The sequence below is a fragment of the Equus asinus genome, chromosome 26, assembly GCF_041296235.1.
Source record: "Equus asinus isolate D_3611 breed Donkey chromosome 26, EquAss-T2T_v2, whole genome shotgun sequence".
NCBI classification, from domain to species: domain Eukaryota; kingdom Metazoa; phylum Chordata; class Mammalia; order Perissodactyla; family Equidae; genus Equus; species Equus asinus.
In genome coordinates this window covers 6,341,513-6,358,369 of record NC_091815.1, presented here as the reverse complement: position 1 = coordinate 6,358,369, position 16,857 = coordinate 6,341,513, and positions in this window count along the sequence as shown.

Genomic DNA, 16,857 nt, shown 5'->3' with positions numbered 1-16,857 from the left:
GATAAAACAGAGTCTGATGCAAGGGATAAGAAAGGAACCCTAGGCCGCAAGTGAGAATAGAGGGACAAGCACGGAGAGGAGAACATTGTCATCTATTCAAGTCTATGGGGAGGTCATGCTGATTCAAGCTTGCAACTTCATTGGAAACAAGTGGCCGGACTTGGGGTTCATCACACCTACAGTGCCCTTGTGCCTTAAGCATAATGCAAAGTCAAGAAAGATGTCTTGAGGACATTGAAGAGAGGAATCGATGCCTCCTTTCCAAGGCCCATAGCATTCTTTGAAGGTCAGTCTCTTTTTCCGAAGCTCTGGTGTCACGTGGGCCCACTGGGCACATGGTAATGTGTCCCAAGAGATGTCTTGGAAGCCTTGAAGGAATGGAGCCCTGTCACGCTTGGGGTATGTCTCTTTGTTTGGAAGTGCTCTACAAGGGTGCTGAAAAGCACCCTCTTCCACAGGGCTTCGTTCCTTCGTGAAGGCTGCCCTCCCAGGCTAGTGTGCTCTGTTTGCCTCCATCGAAATTCTCTCCCCCTACCTCTTGCCGTAGAAGGATTATTGATTATGTGTTTTGACACCATATGTAAGGAAGTTGCACGAAAATTAGAACTTTACAGTTGTGTTTCAAGAAAAATAAACAGGCCAGGGTAGAGGATGTAGGGCAAACAAATGGCCCACCCTATAAAAATTAAGTAAGCCCGTATCTGGACGGAATCTAGGGGAACGTTCAAGGATCAGGGGTCAAGTTCGAAACTTCCCAAATCCGGAAAAGAGACAGAAAAATCTCTTTCCTGGAGAGTGGAATTCATCCGATTTGTCTAAGTTGTCTTGGAAACATTGTGTCCGTGAAGGGGGTTGCCAGGACCACCTCGAATTTGGAGTTTCTGATCTCAGGATGTCAAACCAACCCACATGACCACGTGCTCTCAGTGCTTAGTTTGACCCAGGCTAGGATAGCCAAGAGTCCTACAAGTGACCGGTGCAAATTCAAGGACAACAACCAAGAGTCACGAAAGCACTCACACCTCACCCTAGAGAACATACAGCGATTAAAGAAATACAAACTAATCACTTGGAATGAAGGAGAACGGACTGATAAGCATGTCTAAGGGAGATAGCTGAGAAAGACCATGACGAGTATACTATGGAAAAGAAAAAGAGGACCCAGAAAATGGAAGGTGAACAGAAATCACACCTGAGTTATCCACAATGAAAGATGATGTCCGTCTTTAGACAGACTCTGCTGGAACGTTTGAAAGTCAGAGAAATTCACAAGCCAAAAAACGGCAGCGAAGGTCAAGCATGGGCTAACTGGGAAGGGTGAGTTATGAGACTGCTCCAAGCAGGCTCTGAAACCTGTATCCATGAAGCATGCTGGACCTCAGAGACACAATTATGACAAATCCTCTGACATCACAATGGACCCGAAAAACAACCTAGCCTCATCTACACAGTGCTAGAGTTGGGCTCACTAGTATATTTAACTCCCATTGCACTCAACTGCACGTTGCCACTGAACATGTAAGTGGCCGGCCGGTGGTGCAGTGGTGAGGTCCGCACCTCCTGGGTCTGTGGCCCAGTATGGGCTGGGTGGAATCCTCGGTTTGGGCCTCCTCACCACTGCTTCAGTTGTTCTGGTGCAGGCGTCCGAGGTAGAGTAGAGGCAGATGGGAAGGGACGTTGGACAGGGCCAGACTTCCACAGCAAATACAGGAGCATTGCCAGCAGATGTGAGCACAGCAAGGCACTTGTGCCAAAACAAAACCAATTAAAAGTTGCAAAGAATAGAAAAACTGAAGCTAAGGAAAAAAAAAAAAACAAAAAACAGGAGCTTGCCATTACGAAGAATAGGATCTCTGTGAATAACCTTAGCAAAACAGGTGAATTCTATGTTAATTCAAAAACTAGCAAACCTTTGGGGAAAGAAACTCAAGAAGACACAAGAAAAAAAAAGATATCGAGGGATCTAGGAATGGAAGGATTAACACACTTGAAAGGTTCATACCGCAGTAAGGAATCTCTGGATTCCATGCAATCCCAGTCAAAGTTGCAGCAGTATTTGCCACAGAGAAGAAGAGAGAATCCTAAAGTTTCTAGCCAGCAACACGAGACCCTGACTAGGCAAAGGAATCCTCAGGAAAACGAACAAAGCAGCACGTGTCACAATTTCTGATTTCAACATAGAGGACGAAGCGCTAGGTACCGAAACGGCACAGTCTGGGCCCCAAAACAGGCATGAAGACCCATGCAAAACAATTGAGAGCCCAGAGCCCAACTCAAACTTACATGGACAGCCCATTTTGGACCAGGGAGCCAAGTGGAGACAGCGGAGAAAGGAGAGTCTCTACAATAAACGGTGCTGGGAAGCCTGCACAGCCACGTGGAACACAACGAGAGTACACCATGCTGTTACACCTGGCACACACACCACCTGAAATGGATTAAAGCCTTGAATGGCAGACTTGAATCCGTGAACCTTGTAGGAGAAGACCTAGGCAGAGTGCTCTTTGCCATCTGTCTGAGCCGCCTATTGGGAAGAAGCATGTCTGACTGGGCAAGGGCAACAAAGGAAACAAGAAACAAACGGGACCACATCAAATGCACACACTTCTGCCAGTCAAGGAAACCATCAACTGAATACTAAGACACCACAACAATTGGGAGAGGATGCTTGCAAACCACACATCGGACAAGGGGTGAAAAGCCCAAAGATACAATCAACTCGCACGTCTCCACAAGAAAAAAAACAAGCCAATGAAAACCTGGTCAAAAGATGGAAGCAGAGATTTCTCCGAAGAAGACAGAAAGAGGGCCAGTAGGTGCATGAAAACTTGTTCACCATCATTAAGTCTCAGGAAAATGCAAATCCAAACTGCAAGGACATGGCAGCTCACTGTGGTCAGCATGGCTAGAAGGAAGCAGACAGGAAATAACAAGTGTCAGAGAGGAGGTGGAGAGAAGGGAAGCCTCCTGCACTGCTGGTGGGAGTGTAACCCGGTGCAGCCACGATGCCAAAGGTGTGGAACTGCCTCAGAAATTTAAGTATCCATGTCCCGTATGACCCAGCTATTAATCTGCCGCTTGTTTATCCAAAAAAGTCAGAAAGACTACCGCATGAAGACATGTGCATGGCTGTGTTCACCACAGTCTTACTCCTGATATCCAAGACTGGGAAAGCACCCTGGTGTCCAGCAAGGGATGATTGGAGAAGGAAGATGGGCTATAGCCACACAATGGTATACCACTCAGCCGGAACAAATGATGCAATCCAGCCATTTGTGACCACCAGAATGGCTGTGAGGGTTTTAGGGGAAGTGTAACAAGCCCCAGTGAGAAATTCAAATACCATAGAATCTCACTTACAAGGAGAAGGAAAAGCAAGCACTAACCAACAGGTGGCACTGAACATTTGTATGCGGGCTCCCAGAGGCAAAGAGGGGCGGTGACGGAGGGTGAAAGAGAAGATTAGGCACAAGTGTGTGGTGAGGGCCTGTGATTAGTCTTACACTGGTGAAGATGATGTAAGCTACACAGAAGTCTCAAGCAATGAGGATGTGAATCTGGAAGTTATAGTACGTTCTAAGGCAGGGTCATGGCTATAAATTCACCTCAAATCAAAAATCCACAAAGGGGTCCAGAATGATGTCATAAAGCTTTGGGGGCGGAAAGAGTTTACAGAAGGTGAACTTCCAAGGATGGAAAATCACCTCCAAATGCTTACAGATGCTACAGAAAGGCAGACCATTCCAAATAGGTGAAGAGGAATACTACGAAGAGAACATGATCAGTCCTAAACCCATGAACGAACGGAAAATGTTACCGTCCATGATGTTATTACTAATCACCTTCACGAATAATCCAAACAGGCCCACGTCTTCCCAAGTTCAGGCAAAAGGTTGGTCCAAAAGTACAATTCAGGGCCGGCCCTGTGGTGGAGCAGGGAAGTGCCCACATTCCGCTTGGGCGGCCCGGGCCTCACTGTTTCACATTACGAGTGCATATCACATTAGTAGTGTTAGGAAATATAGATTTCATGGTATGGTGCGGGCAGAGATCATAACTAAGCAGCAATTGTGAGGATACGTTATCAATACGCACAAGAAAAGGAACCATAAGAATATTACAATCTATGGAAGTATCTGGTACACTTCCCAAAGGCAGAAGGAAGGAAAACTTGTGACCTGCCAAGGTGGAATTGGCAGAGTGCCACGAGATGACACCATCATTGTGCGTCAGAACATTCCCTGGGCAACTTCAACTTGTGAGGGAGTCCAGGACTTTTTCTGGGTAAGGTCCACCCATCTTGCCATCTACCCAAGATATAAGAGATAAAACCCAGGATAATCTTACAGGAGTGAAACCAGTGTCTAGAGAGAATGTAGGAGCCCTTTCGAAGTTCAAGGAGAAAGATAGAAACTGACAACAATTGCAGAAAAAGGAAAACTATCCTACCTAGACAGGGTGAGGAGTCAGACTGGTCTGAGATGGCTGTGAAACTCTGTGTGCACGGAGGTTGTCAGGACAACTTCGAATTTTGAGGTCGCTTATGACATCACGGTGACCATGTCCCCCAGGGTGGCCGCATGGTTACAGTCTGAGGATTGGCCTAGGCTAGGCTATTAAAGGGACAGATACCCAGAAACAGGTTTGGCAAACAGAAAGCAGGCACAGAAACTAGAAGAGATAAAACAGAGTCTGATGCAAGGGATAAGAAAGGAACCCTAGGCCGCAAGTGAGAATAGAGGGACAAGCACGGAGAGGAGAACATTGTCATCTATTCAAGTCTATGGGGAGGTCATGCTGATTCAAGCTTGCAACTTCATTGGAAACAAGTGGCCGGACTTGGGGTTCATCACACCTACAGTGCCCTTGTGCCTTAAGCATAATGCAAAGTCAAGAAAGATGTCTTGAGGACATTGAAGAGAGGAATCGATGCCTCCTTTCCAAGGCCCATAGCATTCTTTGAAGGTCAGTCTCTTTTTCCGAAGCTCTGGTGTCACGTGGGCCCACTGGGCACATGGTAATGTGTCCCAAGAGATGTCTTGGAAGCCTTGAAGGAATGGAGCCCTGTCACGCTTGGGGTATGTCTCTTTGTTTGGAAGTGCTCTACAAGGGTGCTGAAAAGCACCCTCTTCCACAGGGCTTCGTTCCTTCGTGAAGGCTGCCCTCCCAGGCTAGTGTGCTCTGTTTGCCTCCATCGAAATTCTCTCCCCCTACCTCTTGCCGTAGAAGGATTATTGATTATGTGTTTTGACACCATATGTAAGGAAGTTGCACGAAAATTAGAACTTTACAGTTGTGTTTCAAGAAAAATAAACAGGCCAGGGTAGAGGATGTAGGGCAAACAAATGGCCCACCCTATAAAAATTAAGTAAGCCCGTATCTGGACGGAATCTAGGGGAACGTTCAAGGATCAGGGGTCAAGTTCGAAACTTCCCAAATCCGGAAAAGAGACAGAAAAATCTCTTTCCTGGAGAGTGGAATTCATCCGATTTGTCTAAGTTGTCTTGGAAACATTGTGTCCGTGAAGGGGGTTGCCAGGACCACCTCGAATTTGGAGTTTCTGATCTCAGGATGTCAAACCAACCCACATGACCACGTGCTCTCAGTGCTTAGTTTGACCCAGGCTAGGATAGCCAAGAGTCCTACAAGTGACCGGTGCAAATTCAAGGACAACAACCAAGAGTCACGAAAGCACTCACACCTCACCCTAGAGAACATACAGCGATTAAAGAAATACAAACTAATCACTTGGAATGAAGGAGAACGGACTGATAAGCATGTCTAAGGGAGATAGCTGAGAAAGACCATGACGAGTATACTATGGAAAAGAAAAAGAGGACCCAGAAAATGGAAGGTGAACAGAAATCACACCTGAATTATCCACAATGAAAGATGATGTCCGTCTTTAGACAGACTCTGCTGGAACGTTTGAAAGTCAGAGAAATTCACAAGCCAAAAAACGGCAGCGAAGGTCAAGCATGGGCTAACTGGGAAGGGTGAGTTATGAGACTGCTCCAAGCAGGCTCTGAAACCTGTATCCATGAAGCATGCTGGACCTCAGAGACACAATTATGACAAATCCTCTGACATCACAATGGACCCGAAAAACAACCTAGCCTCATCTACACAGTGCTAGAGTTGGGCTCACTAGTATATTTAACTCCCATTGCACTCAACTGCACGTTGCCACTGAACATGTAAGTGGCCGGCCGGTGGTGCAGTGGTGAGGTCCGCACCTCCTGGGTCTGTGGCCCAGTATGGGCTGGGTGGAATCCTCGGTTTGGGCCTCCTCACCACTGCTTCAGTTGTTCTGGTGCAGGCGTCCGAGGTAGAGTAGAGGCAGATGGGAAGGGACGTTGGACAGGGCCAGACTTCCACAGCAAATACAGGAGCATTGCCAGCAGATGTGAGCACAGCAAGGCACTTGTGCCAAAACAAAACCAATTAAAAGTTGCAAAGAATAGAAAAACTGAAGCTAAGGAAAAAAAAAAACAGGAGCTTGCCATTACGAAGAATAGGATCTCTGTGAATAACCTTAGCAAAACAGGTGAATTCTATGTTAATTCAAAAACTAGCAAACCTTTGGGGAAAGAAACTCAAGAAGACACAAGAAAAAAAAAGATATCGAGGGATCTAGGAATGGAAGGATTAACACACTTGAAAGGTTCATACCGCAGTAAGGAATCTCTGGATTCCATGCAATCCCAGTCAAAGTTGCAGCAGTATTTGCCACAGAGAAGAAGAGAGAATCCTAAAGTTTCTAGCCAGCAACACGAGACCCTGACTAGGCAAAGGAATCCTCAGGAAAACGAACAAAGCAGCACGTGTCACAATTTCTGATTTCAACATAGAGGACGAAGCGCTAGGTACCGAAACGGCACAGTCTGGGCCCCAAAACAGGCATGAAGACCCATGCAAAACAATTGAGAGCCCAGAGCCCAACTCAAACTTACATGGACAGCCCATTTTGGACCAGGGAGCCAAGTGGAGACAGCGGAGAAAGGAGAGTCTCTACAATAAACGGTGCTGGGAAGCCTGCACAGCCACGTGGAACACAACGAGAGTACACCATGCTGTTACACCTGGCACACACACCACCTGAAATGGATTAAAGCCTTGAATGGCAGACTTGAATCCGTGAACCTTGTAGGAGAAGACCTAGGCAGAGTGCTCTTTGCCATCTGTCTGAGCCGCCTATTGGGAAGAAGCATGTCTGACTGGGCAAGGGCAACAAAGGAAACAAGAAACAAACGGGACCACATCAAATGCACACACTTCTGCCAGTCAAGGAAACCATCAACTGAATACTAAGACACCACAACAATTGGGAGAGGATGCTTGCAAACCACACATCGGACAAGGGGTGAAAAGCCCAAAGATACAATCAACTCGCACGTCTCCACAAGAAAAAAAACAAGCCAATGAAAACCTGGTCAAAAGATGGAAGCAGAGATTTCTCCGAAGAAGACAGAAAGAGGGCCAGTAGGTGCATGAAAACTTGTTCACCATCATTAAGTCTCAGGAAAATGCAAATCCAAACTGCAAGGACATGGCAGCTCACTGTGGTCAGCATGGCTAGAAGGAAGCAGACAGGAAATAACAAGTGTCAGAGAGGAGGTGGAGAGAAGGGAAGCCTCCTGCACTGCTGGTGGGAGTGTAACCCGGTGCAGCCACGATGCCAAAGGTGTGGAACTGCCTCAGAAATTTAAGTATCCATGTCCCGTATGACCCAGCTATTAATCTGCCGCTTGTTTATCCAAAAAAGTCAGAAAGACTACCGCATGAAGACATGTGCATGGCTGTGTTCACCACAGTCTTACTCCTGATATCCAAGACTGGGAAAGCACCCTGGTGTCCAGCAAGGGATGATTGGAGAAGGAAGATGGGCTATAGCCACACAATGGTATACCACTCAGCCGGAACAAATGATGCAATCCAGCCATTTGTGACCACCAGAATGGCTGTGAGGGTTTTAGGGGAAGTGTAACAAGCCCCAGTGAGAAATTCAAATACCATAGAATCTCACTTACAAGGAGAAGGAAAAGCAAGCACTAACCAACAGGTGGCACTGAACATTTGTATGCGGGCTCCCAGAGGCAAAGAGGGGCGGTGACGGAGGGTGAAAGAGAAGATTAGGCACAAGTGTGTGGTGAGGGCCTGTGATTAGTCTTACACTGGTGAAGATGATGTAAGCTACACAGAAGTCTCAAGCAATGAGGATGTGAATCTGGAAGTTATAGTACGTTCTAAGGCAGGGTCATGGCTATAAATTCACCTCAAATCAAAAATCCACAAAGGGGTCCAGAATGATGTCATAAAGCTTTGGGGGCGGAAAGAGTTTACAGAAGGTGAACTTCCAAGGATGGAAAATCACCTCCAAATGCTTACAGATGCTACAGAAAGGCAGACCATTCCAAATAGGTGAAGAGGAATACTACGAAGAGAACATGATCAGTCCTAAACCCATGAACGAACGGAAAATGTTACCGTCCATGATGTTATTACTAATCACCTTCACGAATAATCCAAACAGGCCCACGTCTTCCCAAGTTCAGGCAAAAGGTTGGTCCAAAAGTACAATTCAGGGCCGGCCCTGTGGTGGAGCAGGGAAGTGCCCACATTCCGCTTGGGCGGCCCGGGCCTCACTGTTTCACATTACGAGTGCATATCACATTAGTAGTGTTAGGAAATATAGATTTCATGGTATGGTGCGGGCAGAGATCATAACTAAGCAGCAATTGTGAGGATACGTTATCAATACGCACAAGAAAAGGAACCATAAGAATATTACAATCTATGGAAGTATCTGGTACACTTCCCAAAGGCAGAAGGAAGGAAAACTTGTGACCTGCCAAGGTGGAATTGGCAGAGTGCCACGAGATGACACCATCATTGTGCGTCAGAACATTCCCTGGGCAACTTCAACTTGTGAGGGAGTCCAGGACTTTTTCTGGGTAAGGTCCACCCATCTTGCCATCTACCCAAGATATAAGAGATAAAACCCAGGATAATCTTACAGGAGTGAAACCAGTGTCTAGAGAGAATGTAGGAGCCCTTTCGAAGTTCAAGGAGAAAGATAGAAACTGACAACAATTGCAGAAAAAGGAAAACTATCCTACCTAGACAGGGTGAGGAGTCAGACTGGTCTGAGATGGCTGTGAAACTCTGTGTGCACGGAGGTTGTCAGGACAACTTCGAATTTTGAGGTCGCTTATGACATCACGGTGACCATGTCCCCCAGGGTGGCCGCATGGTTACAGTCTGAGGATTGGCCTAGGCTAGGCTATTAAAGGGACAGATACCCAGAAACAGGTTTGGCAAACAGAAAGCAGGCACAGAAACTAGAAGAGATAAAACAGAGTCTGATGCAAGGGATAAGAAAGGAACCCTAGGCCGCAAGTGAGAATAGAGGGACAAGCACGGAGAGGAGAACATTGTCATCTATTCAAGTCTATGGGGAGGTCATGCTGATTCAAGCTTGCAACTTCATTGGAAACAAGTGGCCGGACTTGGGGTTCATCACACCTACAGTGCCCTTGTGCCTTAAGCATAATGCAAAGTCAAGAAAGATGTCTTGAGGACATTGAAGAGAGGAATCGATGCCTCCTTTCCAAGGCCCATAGCATTCTTTGAAGGTCAGTCTCTTTTTCCGAAGCTCTGGTGTCACGTGGGCCCACTGGGCACATGGTAATGTGTCCCAAGAGATGTCTTGGAAGCCTTGAAGGAATGGAGCCCTGTCACGCTTGGGGTATGTCTCTTTGTTTGGAAGTGCTCTACAAGGGTGCTGAAAAGCACCCTCTTCCACAGGGCTTCGTTCCTTCGTGAAGGCTGCCCTCCCAGGCTAGTGTGCTCTGTTTGCCTCCATCGAAATTCTCTCCCCCTACCTCTTGCCGTAGAAGGATTATTGATTATGTGTTTTGACACCATATGTAAGGAAGTTGCACGAAAATTAGAACTTTACAGTTGTGTTTCAAGAAAAATAAACAGGCCAGGGTAGAGGATGTAGGGCAAACAAATGGCCCACCCTATAAAAATTAAGTAAGCCCGTATCTGGACGGAATCTAGGGGAACGTTCAAGGATCAGGGGTCAAGTTCGAAACTTCCCAAATCCGGAAAAGAGACAGAAAAATCTCTTTCCTGGAGAGTGGAATTCATCCGATTTGTCTAAGTTGTCTTGGAAACATTGTGTCCGTGAAGGGGGTTGCCAGGACCACCTCGAATTTGGAGTTTCTGATCTCAGGATGTCAAACCAACCCACATGACCACGTGCTCTCAGTGCTTAGTTTGACCCAGGCTAGGATAGCCAAGAGTCCTACAAGTGACCGGTGCAAATTCAAGGACAACAACCAAGAGTCACGAAAGCACTCACACCTCACCCTAGAGAACATACAGCGATTAAAGAAATACAAACTAATCACTTGGAATGAAGGAGAACGGACTGATAAGCATGTCTAAGGGAGATAGCTGAGAAAGACCATGACGAGTATACTATGGAAAAGAAAAAGAGGACCCAGAAAATGGAAGGTGAACAGAAATCACACCTGAGTTATCCACAATGAAAGATGATGTCCGTCTTTAGACAGACTCTGCTGGAACGTTTGAAAGTCAGAGAAATTCACAAGCCAAAAAACGGCAGCGAAGGTCAAGCATGGGCTAACTGGGAAGGGTGAGTTATGAGACTGCTCCAAGCAGGCTCTGAAACCTGTATCCATGAAGCATGCTGGACCTCAGAGACACAATTATGACAAATCCTCTGACATCACAATGGACCCGAAAAACAACCTAGCCTCATCTACACAGTGCTAGAGTTGGGCTCACTAGTATATTTAACTCCCATTGCACTCAACTGCACGTTGCCACTGAACATGTAAGTGGCCGGCCGGTGGTGCAGTGGTGAGGTCCGCACCTCCTGGGTCTGTGGCCCAGTATGGGCTGGGTGGAATCCTCGGTTTGGGCCTCCTCACCACTGCTTCAGTTGTTCTGGTGCAGGCGTCCGAGGTAGAGTAGAGGCAGATGGGAAGGGACGTTGGACAGGGCCAGACTTCCACAGCAAATACAGGAGCATTGCCAGCAGATGTGAGCACAGCAAGGCACTTGTGCCAAAACAAAACCAATTAAAAGTTGCAAAGAATAGAAAAACTGAAGCTAAGGAAAAAAAAAAAAACAAAAAACAGGAGCTTGCCATTACGAAGAATAGGATCTCTGTGAATAACCTTAGCAAAACAGGTGAATTCTATGTTAATTCAAAAACTAGCAAACCTTTGGGGAAAGAAACTCAAGAAGACACAAGAAAAAAAAAGATATCGAGGGATCTAGGAATGGAAGGATTAACACACTTGAAAGGTTCATACCGCAGTAAGGAATCTCTGGATTCCATGCAATCCCAGTCAAAGTTGCAGCAGTATTTGCCACAGAGAAGAAGAGAGAATCCTAAAGTTTCTAGCCAGCAACACGAGACCCTGACTAGGCAAAGGAATCCTCAGGAAAACGAACAAAGCAGCACGTGTCACAATTTCTGATTTCAACATAGAGGACGAAGCGCTAGGTACCGAAACGGCACAGTCTGGGCCCCAAAACAGGCATGAAGACCCATGCAAAACAATTGAGAGCCCAGAGCCCAACTCAAACTTACATGGACAGCCCATTTTGGACCAGGGAGCCAAGTGGAGACAGCGGAGAAAGGAGAGTCTCTACAATAAACGGTGCTGGGAAGCCTGCACAGCCACGTGGAACACAACGAGAGTACACCATGCTGTTACACCTGGCACACACACCACCTGAAATGGATTAAAGCCTTGAATGGCAGACTTGAATCCGTGAACCTTGTAGGAGAAGACCTAGGCAGAGTGCTCTTTGCCATCTGTCTGAGCCGCCTATTGGGAAGAAGCATGTCTGACTGGGCAAGGGCAACAAAGGAAACAAGAAACAAACGGGACCACATCAAATGCACACACTTCTGCCAGTCAAGGAAACCATCAACTGAATACTAAGACACCACAACAATTGGGAGAGGATGTTTGCAAACCACACATCGGACAAGGGGTGAAAAGCCCAAAGATACAATCAACTCGCACGTCTCCACAAGAAAAAAAACAAGCCAATGAAAACCTGGTCAAAAGATGGAAGCAGAGATTTCTCCGAAGAAGACAGAAAGAGGGCCAGTAGGTGCATGAAAACTTGTTCACCATCATTAAGTCTCAGGAAAATGCAAATCCAAACTGCAAGGACATGGCAGCTCACTGTGGTCAGCATGGCTAGAAGGAAGCAGACAGGAAATAACAAGTGTCAGAGAGGAGGTGGAGAGAAGGGAAGCCTCCTGCACTGCTGGTGGGAGTGTAACCCGGTGCAGCCACGATGCCAAAGGTGTGGAACTGCCTCAGAAATTTAAGTATCCATGTCCCGTATGACCCAGCTATTAATCTGCCGCTTGTTTATCCAAAAAAGTCAGAAAGACTACCGCATGAAGACATGTGCATGGCTGTGTTCACCACAGTCTTACTCCTGATATCCAAGACTGGGAAAGCACCCTGGTGTCCAGCAAGGGATGATTGGAGAAGGAAGATGGGCTATAGCCACACAATGGTATACCACTCAGCCGGAACAAATGATGCAATCCAGCCATTTGTGACCACCAGAATGGCTGTGAGGGTTTTAGGGGAAGTGTAACAAGCCCCAGTGAGAAATTCAAATACCATAGAATCTCACTTACAAGGAGAAGGAAAAGCAAGCACTAACCAACAGGTGGCACTGAACATTTGTATGCGGGCTCCCAGAGGCAAAGAGGGGCGGTGACGGAGGGTGAAAGAGAAGATTAGGCACAAGTGTGTGGTGAGGGCCTGTGATTAGTCTTACACTGGTGAAGATGATGTAAGCTACACAGAAGTCTCAAGCAATGAGGATGTGAATCTGGAAGTTATAGTACGTTCTAAGGCAGGGTCATGGCTATAAATTCACCTCAAATCAAAAATCCACAAAGGGGTCCAGAATGATGTCATAAAGCTTTGGGGGCGGAAAGAGTTTACAGAAGGTGAACTTCCAAGGATGGAAAATCACCTCCAAATGCTTACAGATGCTACAGAAAGGCAGACCATTCCAAATAGGTGAAGAGGAATACTACGAAGAGAACATGATCAGTCCTAAACCCATGAACGAACGGAAAATGTTACCGTCCATGATGTTATTACTAATCACCTTCACGAATAATCCAAACAGGCCCACGTCTTCCCAAGTTCAGGAAAAAGGTTGGTCCAAAAGTACAATTCAGGGCCGGCCCTGTGGTGGAGCAGGGAAGTGCCCACATTCCGCTTGGGCGGCCCGGGCCTCACTGTTTCACATTACGAGTGCATATCACATTAGTAGTGTTAGGAAATATAGATTTCATGGTATGGTGCGGGCAGAGATCATAACTAAGCAGCAATTGTGAGGATACGTTATCAATACGCACAAGAAAAGGAACCATAAGAATATTACAATCTATGGAAGTATCTGGTACACTTCCCAAAGGCAGAAGGAAGGAAAACTTGTGACCTGCCAAGGTGGAATTGGCAGAGTGCCACGAGATGACACCATCATTGTGCGTCAGAACATTCCCTGGGCAACTTCAACTTGTGAGGGAGTCCAGGACTTTTTCTGGGTAAGGTCCACCCATCTTGACATCTACCCAAGATATAAGAGATAAAACCCAGGATAATCTTACAGGAGTGAAACCAGTGTCTAGAGAGAATGTAGGAGCCCTTTCGAAGTTCAAGGAGAAAGATAGAAACTGACAACAATTGCAGAAAAAGGAAAACTATCCTACCTAGACAGGGTGAGGAGTCAGACTGGTCTGAGATGGCTGTGAAACTCTGTGTGCACGGAGGTTGTCAGGACAACTTCGAATTTTGAGGTCGCTTATGACATCACGGTGACCATGTCCCCCAGGGTGGCCGCATGGTTACAGTCTGAGGATTGGCCTAGGCTAGGCTATTAAAGGGACAGATACCCAGAAACAGGTTTGGCAAACAGAAAGCAGGCACAGAAACTAGAAGAGATAAAACAGAGTCTGATGCAAGGGATAAGAAAGGAACCCTAGGCCGCAAGTGAGAATAGAGGGACAAGCACGGAGAGGAGAACATTGTCATCTATTCAAGTCTATGGGGAGGTCATGCTGATTCAAGCTTGCAACTTCATTGGAAACAAGTGGCCGGACTTGGGGTTCATCACACCTACAGTGCCCTTGTGCCTTAAGCATAATGCAAAGTCAAGAAAGATGTCTTGAGGACATTGAAGAGAGGAATCGATGCCTCCTTTCCAAGGCCCATAGCATTCTTTGAAGGTCAGTCTCTTTTTCCGAAGCTCTGGTGTCACGTGGGCCCACTGGGCACATGGTAATGTGTCCCAAGAGATGTCTTGGAAGCCTTGAAGGAATGGAGCCCTGTCACGCTTGGGGTATGTCTCTTTGTTTGGAAGTGCTCTACAAGGGTGCTGAAAAGCACCCTCTTCCACAGGGCTTCGTTCCTTCGTGAAGGCTGCCCTCCCAGGCTAGTGTGCTCTGTTTGCCTCCATCGAAATTCTCTCCCCCTACCTCTTGCCGTAGAAGGATTATTGATTATGTGTTTTGACACCATATGTAAGGAAGTTGCACGAAAATTAGAACTTTACAGTTGTGTTTCAAGAAAAATAAACAGGCCAGGGTAGAGGATGTAGGGCAAACAAATGGCCCACCCTATAAAAATTAAGTAAGCCCGTATCTGGACGGAATCTAGGGGAACGTTCAAGGATCAGGGGTCAAGTTCGAAACTTCCCAAATCCGGAAAAGAGACAGAAAAATCTCTTTCCTGGAGAGTGGAATTCATCCGATTTGTCTAAGTTGTCTTGGAAACATTGTGTCCGTGAAGGGGGTTGCCAGGACCACCTCGAATTTGGAGTTTCTGATCTCAGGATGTCAAACCAACCCACATGACCACGTGCTCTCAGTGCTTAGTTTGACCCAGGCTAGGATAGCCAAGAGTCCTACAAGTGACCGGTGCAAATTCAAGGACAACAACCAAGAGTCACGAAAGCACTCACACCTCACCCTAGAGAACATACAGCGATTAAAGAAATACAAACTAATCACTTGGAATGAAGGAGAACGGACTGATAAGCATGTCTAAGGGAGATAGCTGAGAAAGACCATGACGAGTATACTATGGAAAAGAAAAAGAGGACCCAGAAAATGGAAGGTGAACAGAAATCACACCTGAGTTATCCACAATGAAAGATGATGTCCGTCTTTAGACAGACTCTGCTGGAACGTTTGAAAGTCAGAGAAATTCACAAGCCAAAAAACGGCAGCGAAGGTCAAGCATGGGCTAACTGGGAAGGGTGAGTTATGAGACTGCTCCAAGCAGGCTCTGAAACCTGTATCCATGAAGCATGCTGGACCTCAGAGACACAATTATGACAAATCCTCTGACATCACAATGGACCCGAAAAACAACCTAGCCTCATCTACACAGTGCTACAGTTGGGCTCACTAGTATATTTAACTCCCATTGCACTCAACTGCACGTTGCCACTGAACATGTAAGTGGCCGGCCGGTGGTGCAGTGGTGAGGTCCGCACCTCCTGGGTCTGTGGCCCAGTATGGGCTGGGTGGAATCCTCGGTTTGGGCCTCCTCACCACTGCTTCAGTTGTTCTGGTGCAGGCGTCCGAGGTAGAGTAGAGGCAGATGGGAAGGGACGTTGGACAGGGCCAGACTTCCACAGCAAATACAGGAGCATTGCCAGCAGATGTGAGCACAGCAAGGCACTTGTGCCAAAACAAAACCAATTAAAAGTTGCAAAGAATAGAAAAACTGAAGCTAAGGAAAAAAAAAAAAAAAAAAAACAGGAGCTTGCCATTACGAAGAATAGGATCTCTGTGAATAACCTTAGCAAAACAGGTGAATTCTATGTTAATTCAAAAACTAGCAAACCTTTGGGGAAAGAAACTCAAGAAGACACAAGAAAAAAAAAGATATCGAGGGATCTAGGAATGGAAGGATTAACACACTTGAAAGGTTCATACCGCAGTAAGGAATCTCTGGATTCCATGCAATCCCAGTCAAAGTTGCAGCAGTATTTGCCACAGAGAAGAAGAGAGAATCCTAAAGTTTCTAGCCAGCAACACGAGACCCTGACTAGGCAAAGGAATCCTCAGGAAAACGAACAAAGCAGCACGTGTCACAATTTCTGATTTCAACATAGAGGACGAAGCGCTAGGTACCGAAACGGCACAGTCTGGGCCCCAAAACAGGCATGAAGACCCATGCAAAACAATTGAGAGCCCAGAGCCCAACTCAAACTTACATGGACAGCCCATTTTGGACCAGGGAGCCAAGTGGAGACAGCGGAGAAAGGAGAGTCTCTACAATAAACGGTGCTGGGAAGCCTGCACAGCCACGTGGAACACAACGAGAGTACACCATGCTGTTACACCTGGCACACACACCACCTGAAATGGATTAAAGCCTTGAATGGCAGACTTGAATCCGTGAACCTTGTAGGAGAAGACCTAGGCAGAGTGCTCTTTGCCATCTGTCTGAGCCGCCTATTGGGAAGAAGCATGTCTGACTGGGCAAGGGCAACAAAGGAAACAAGAAACAAACGGGACCACATCAAATGCACACACTTCTGCCAGTCAAGGAAACCATCAACTGAATACTAAGACACCACAACAATTGGGAGAGGATGCTTGCAAACCACACATCGGACAAGGGGTGAAAAGCCCAAAGATACAATCAACTCGCACGTCTCCACAAGAAAAAAAACAAGCCAATGAAAACCTGGTCAAAAGATGGAAGCAGAGATTTCTCCGAAGAAGACAGAAAGAGGGCCAGTAGGTGCATGAAAACT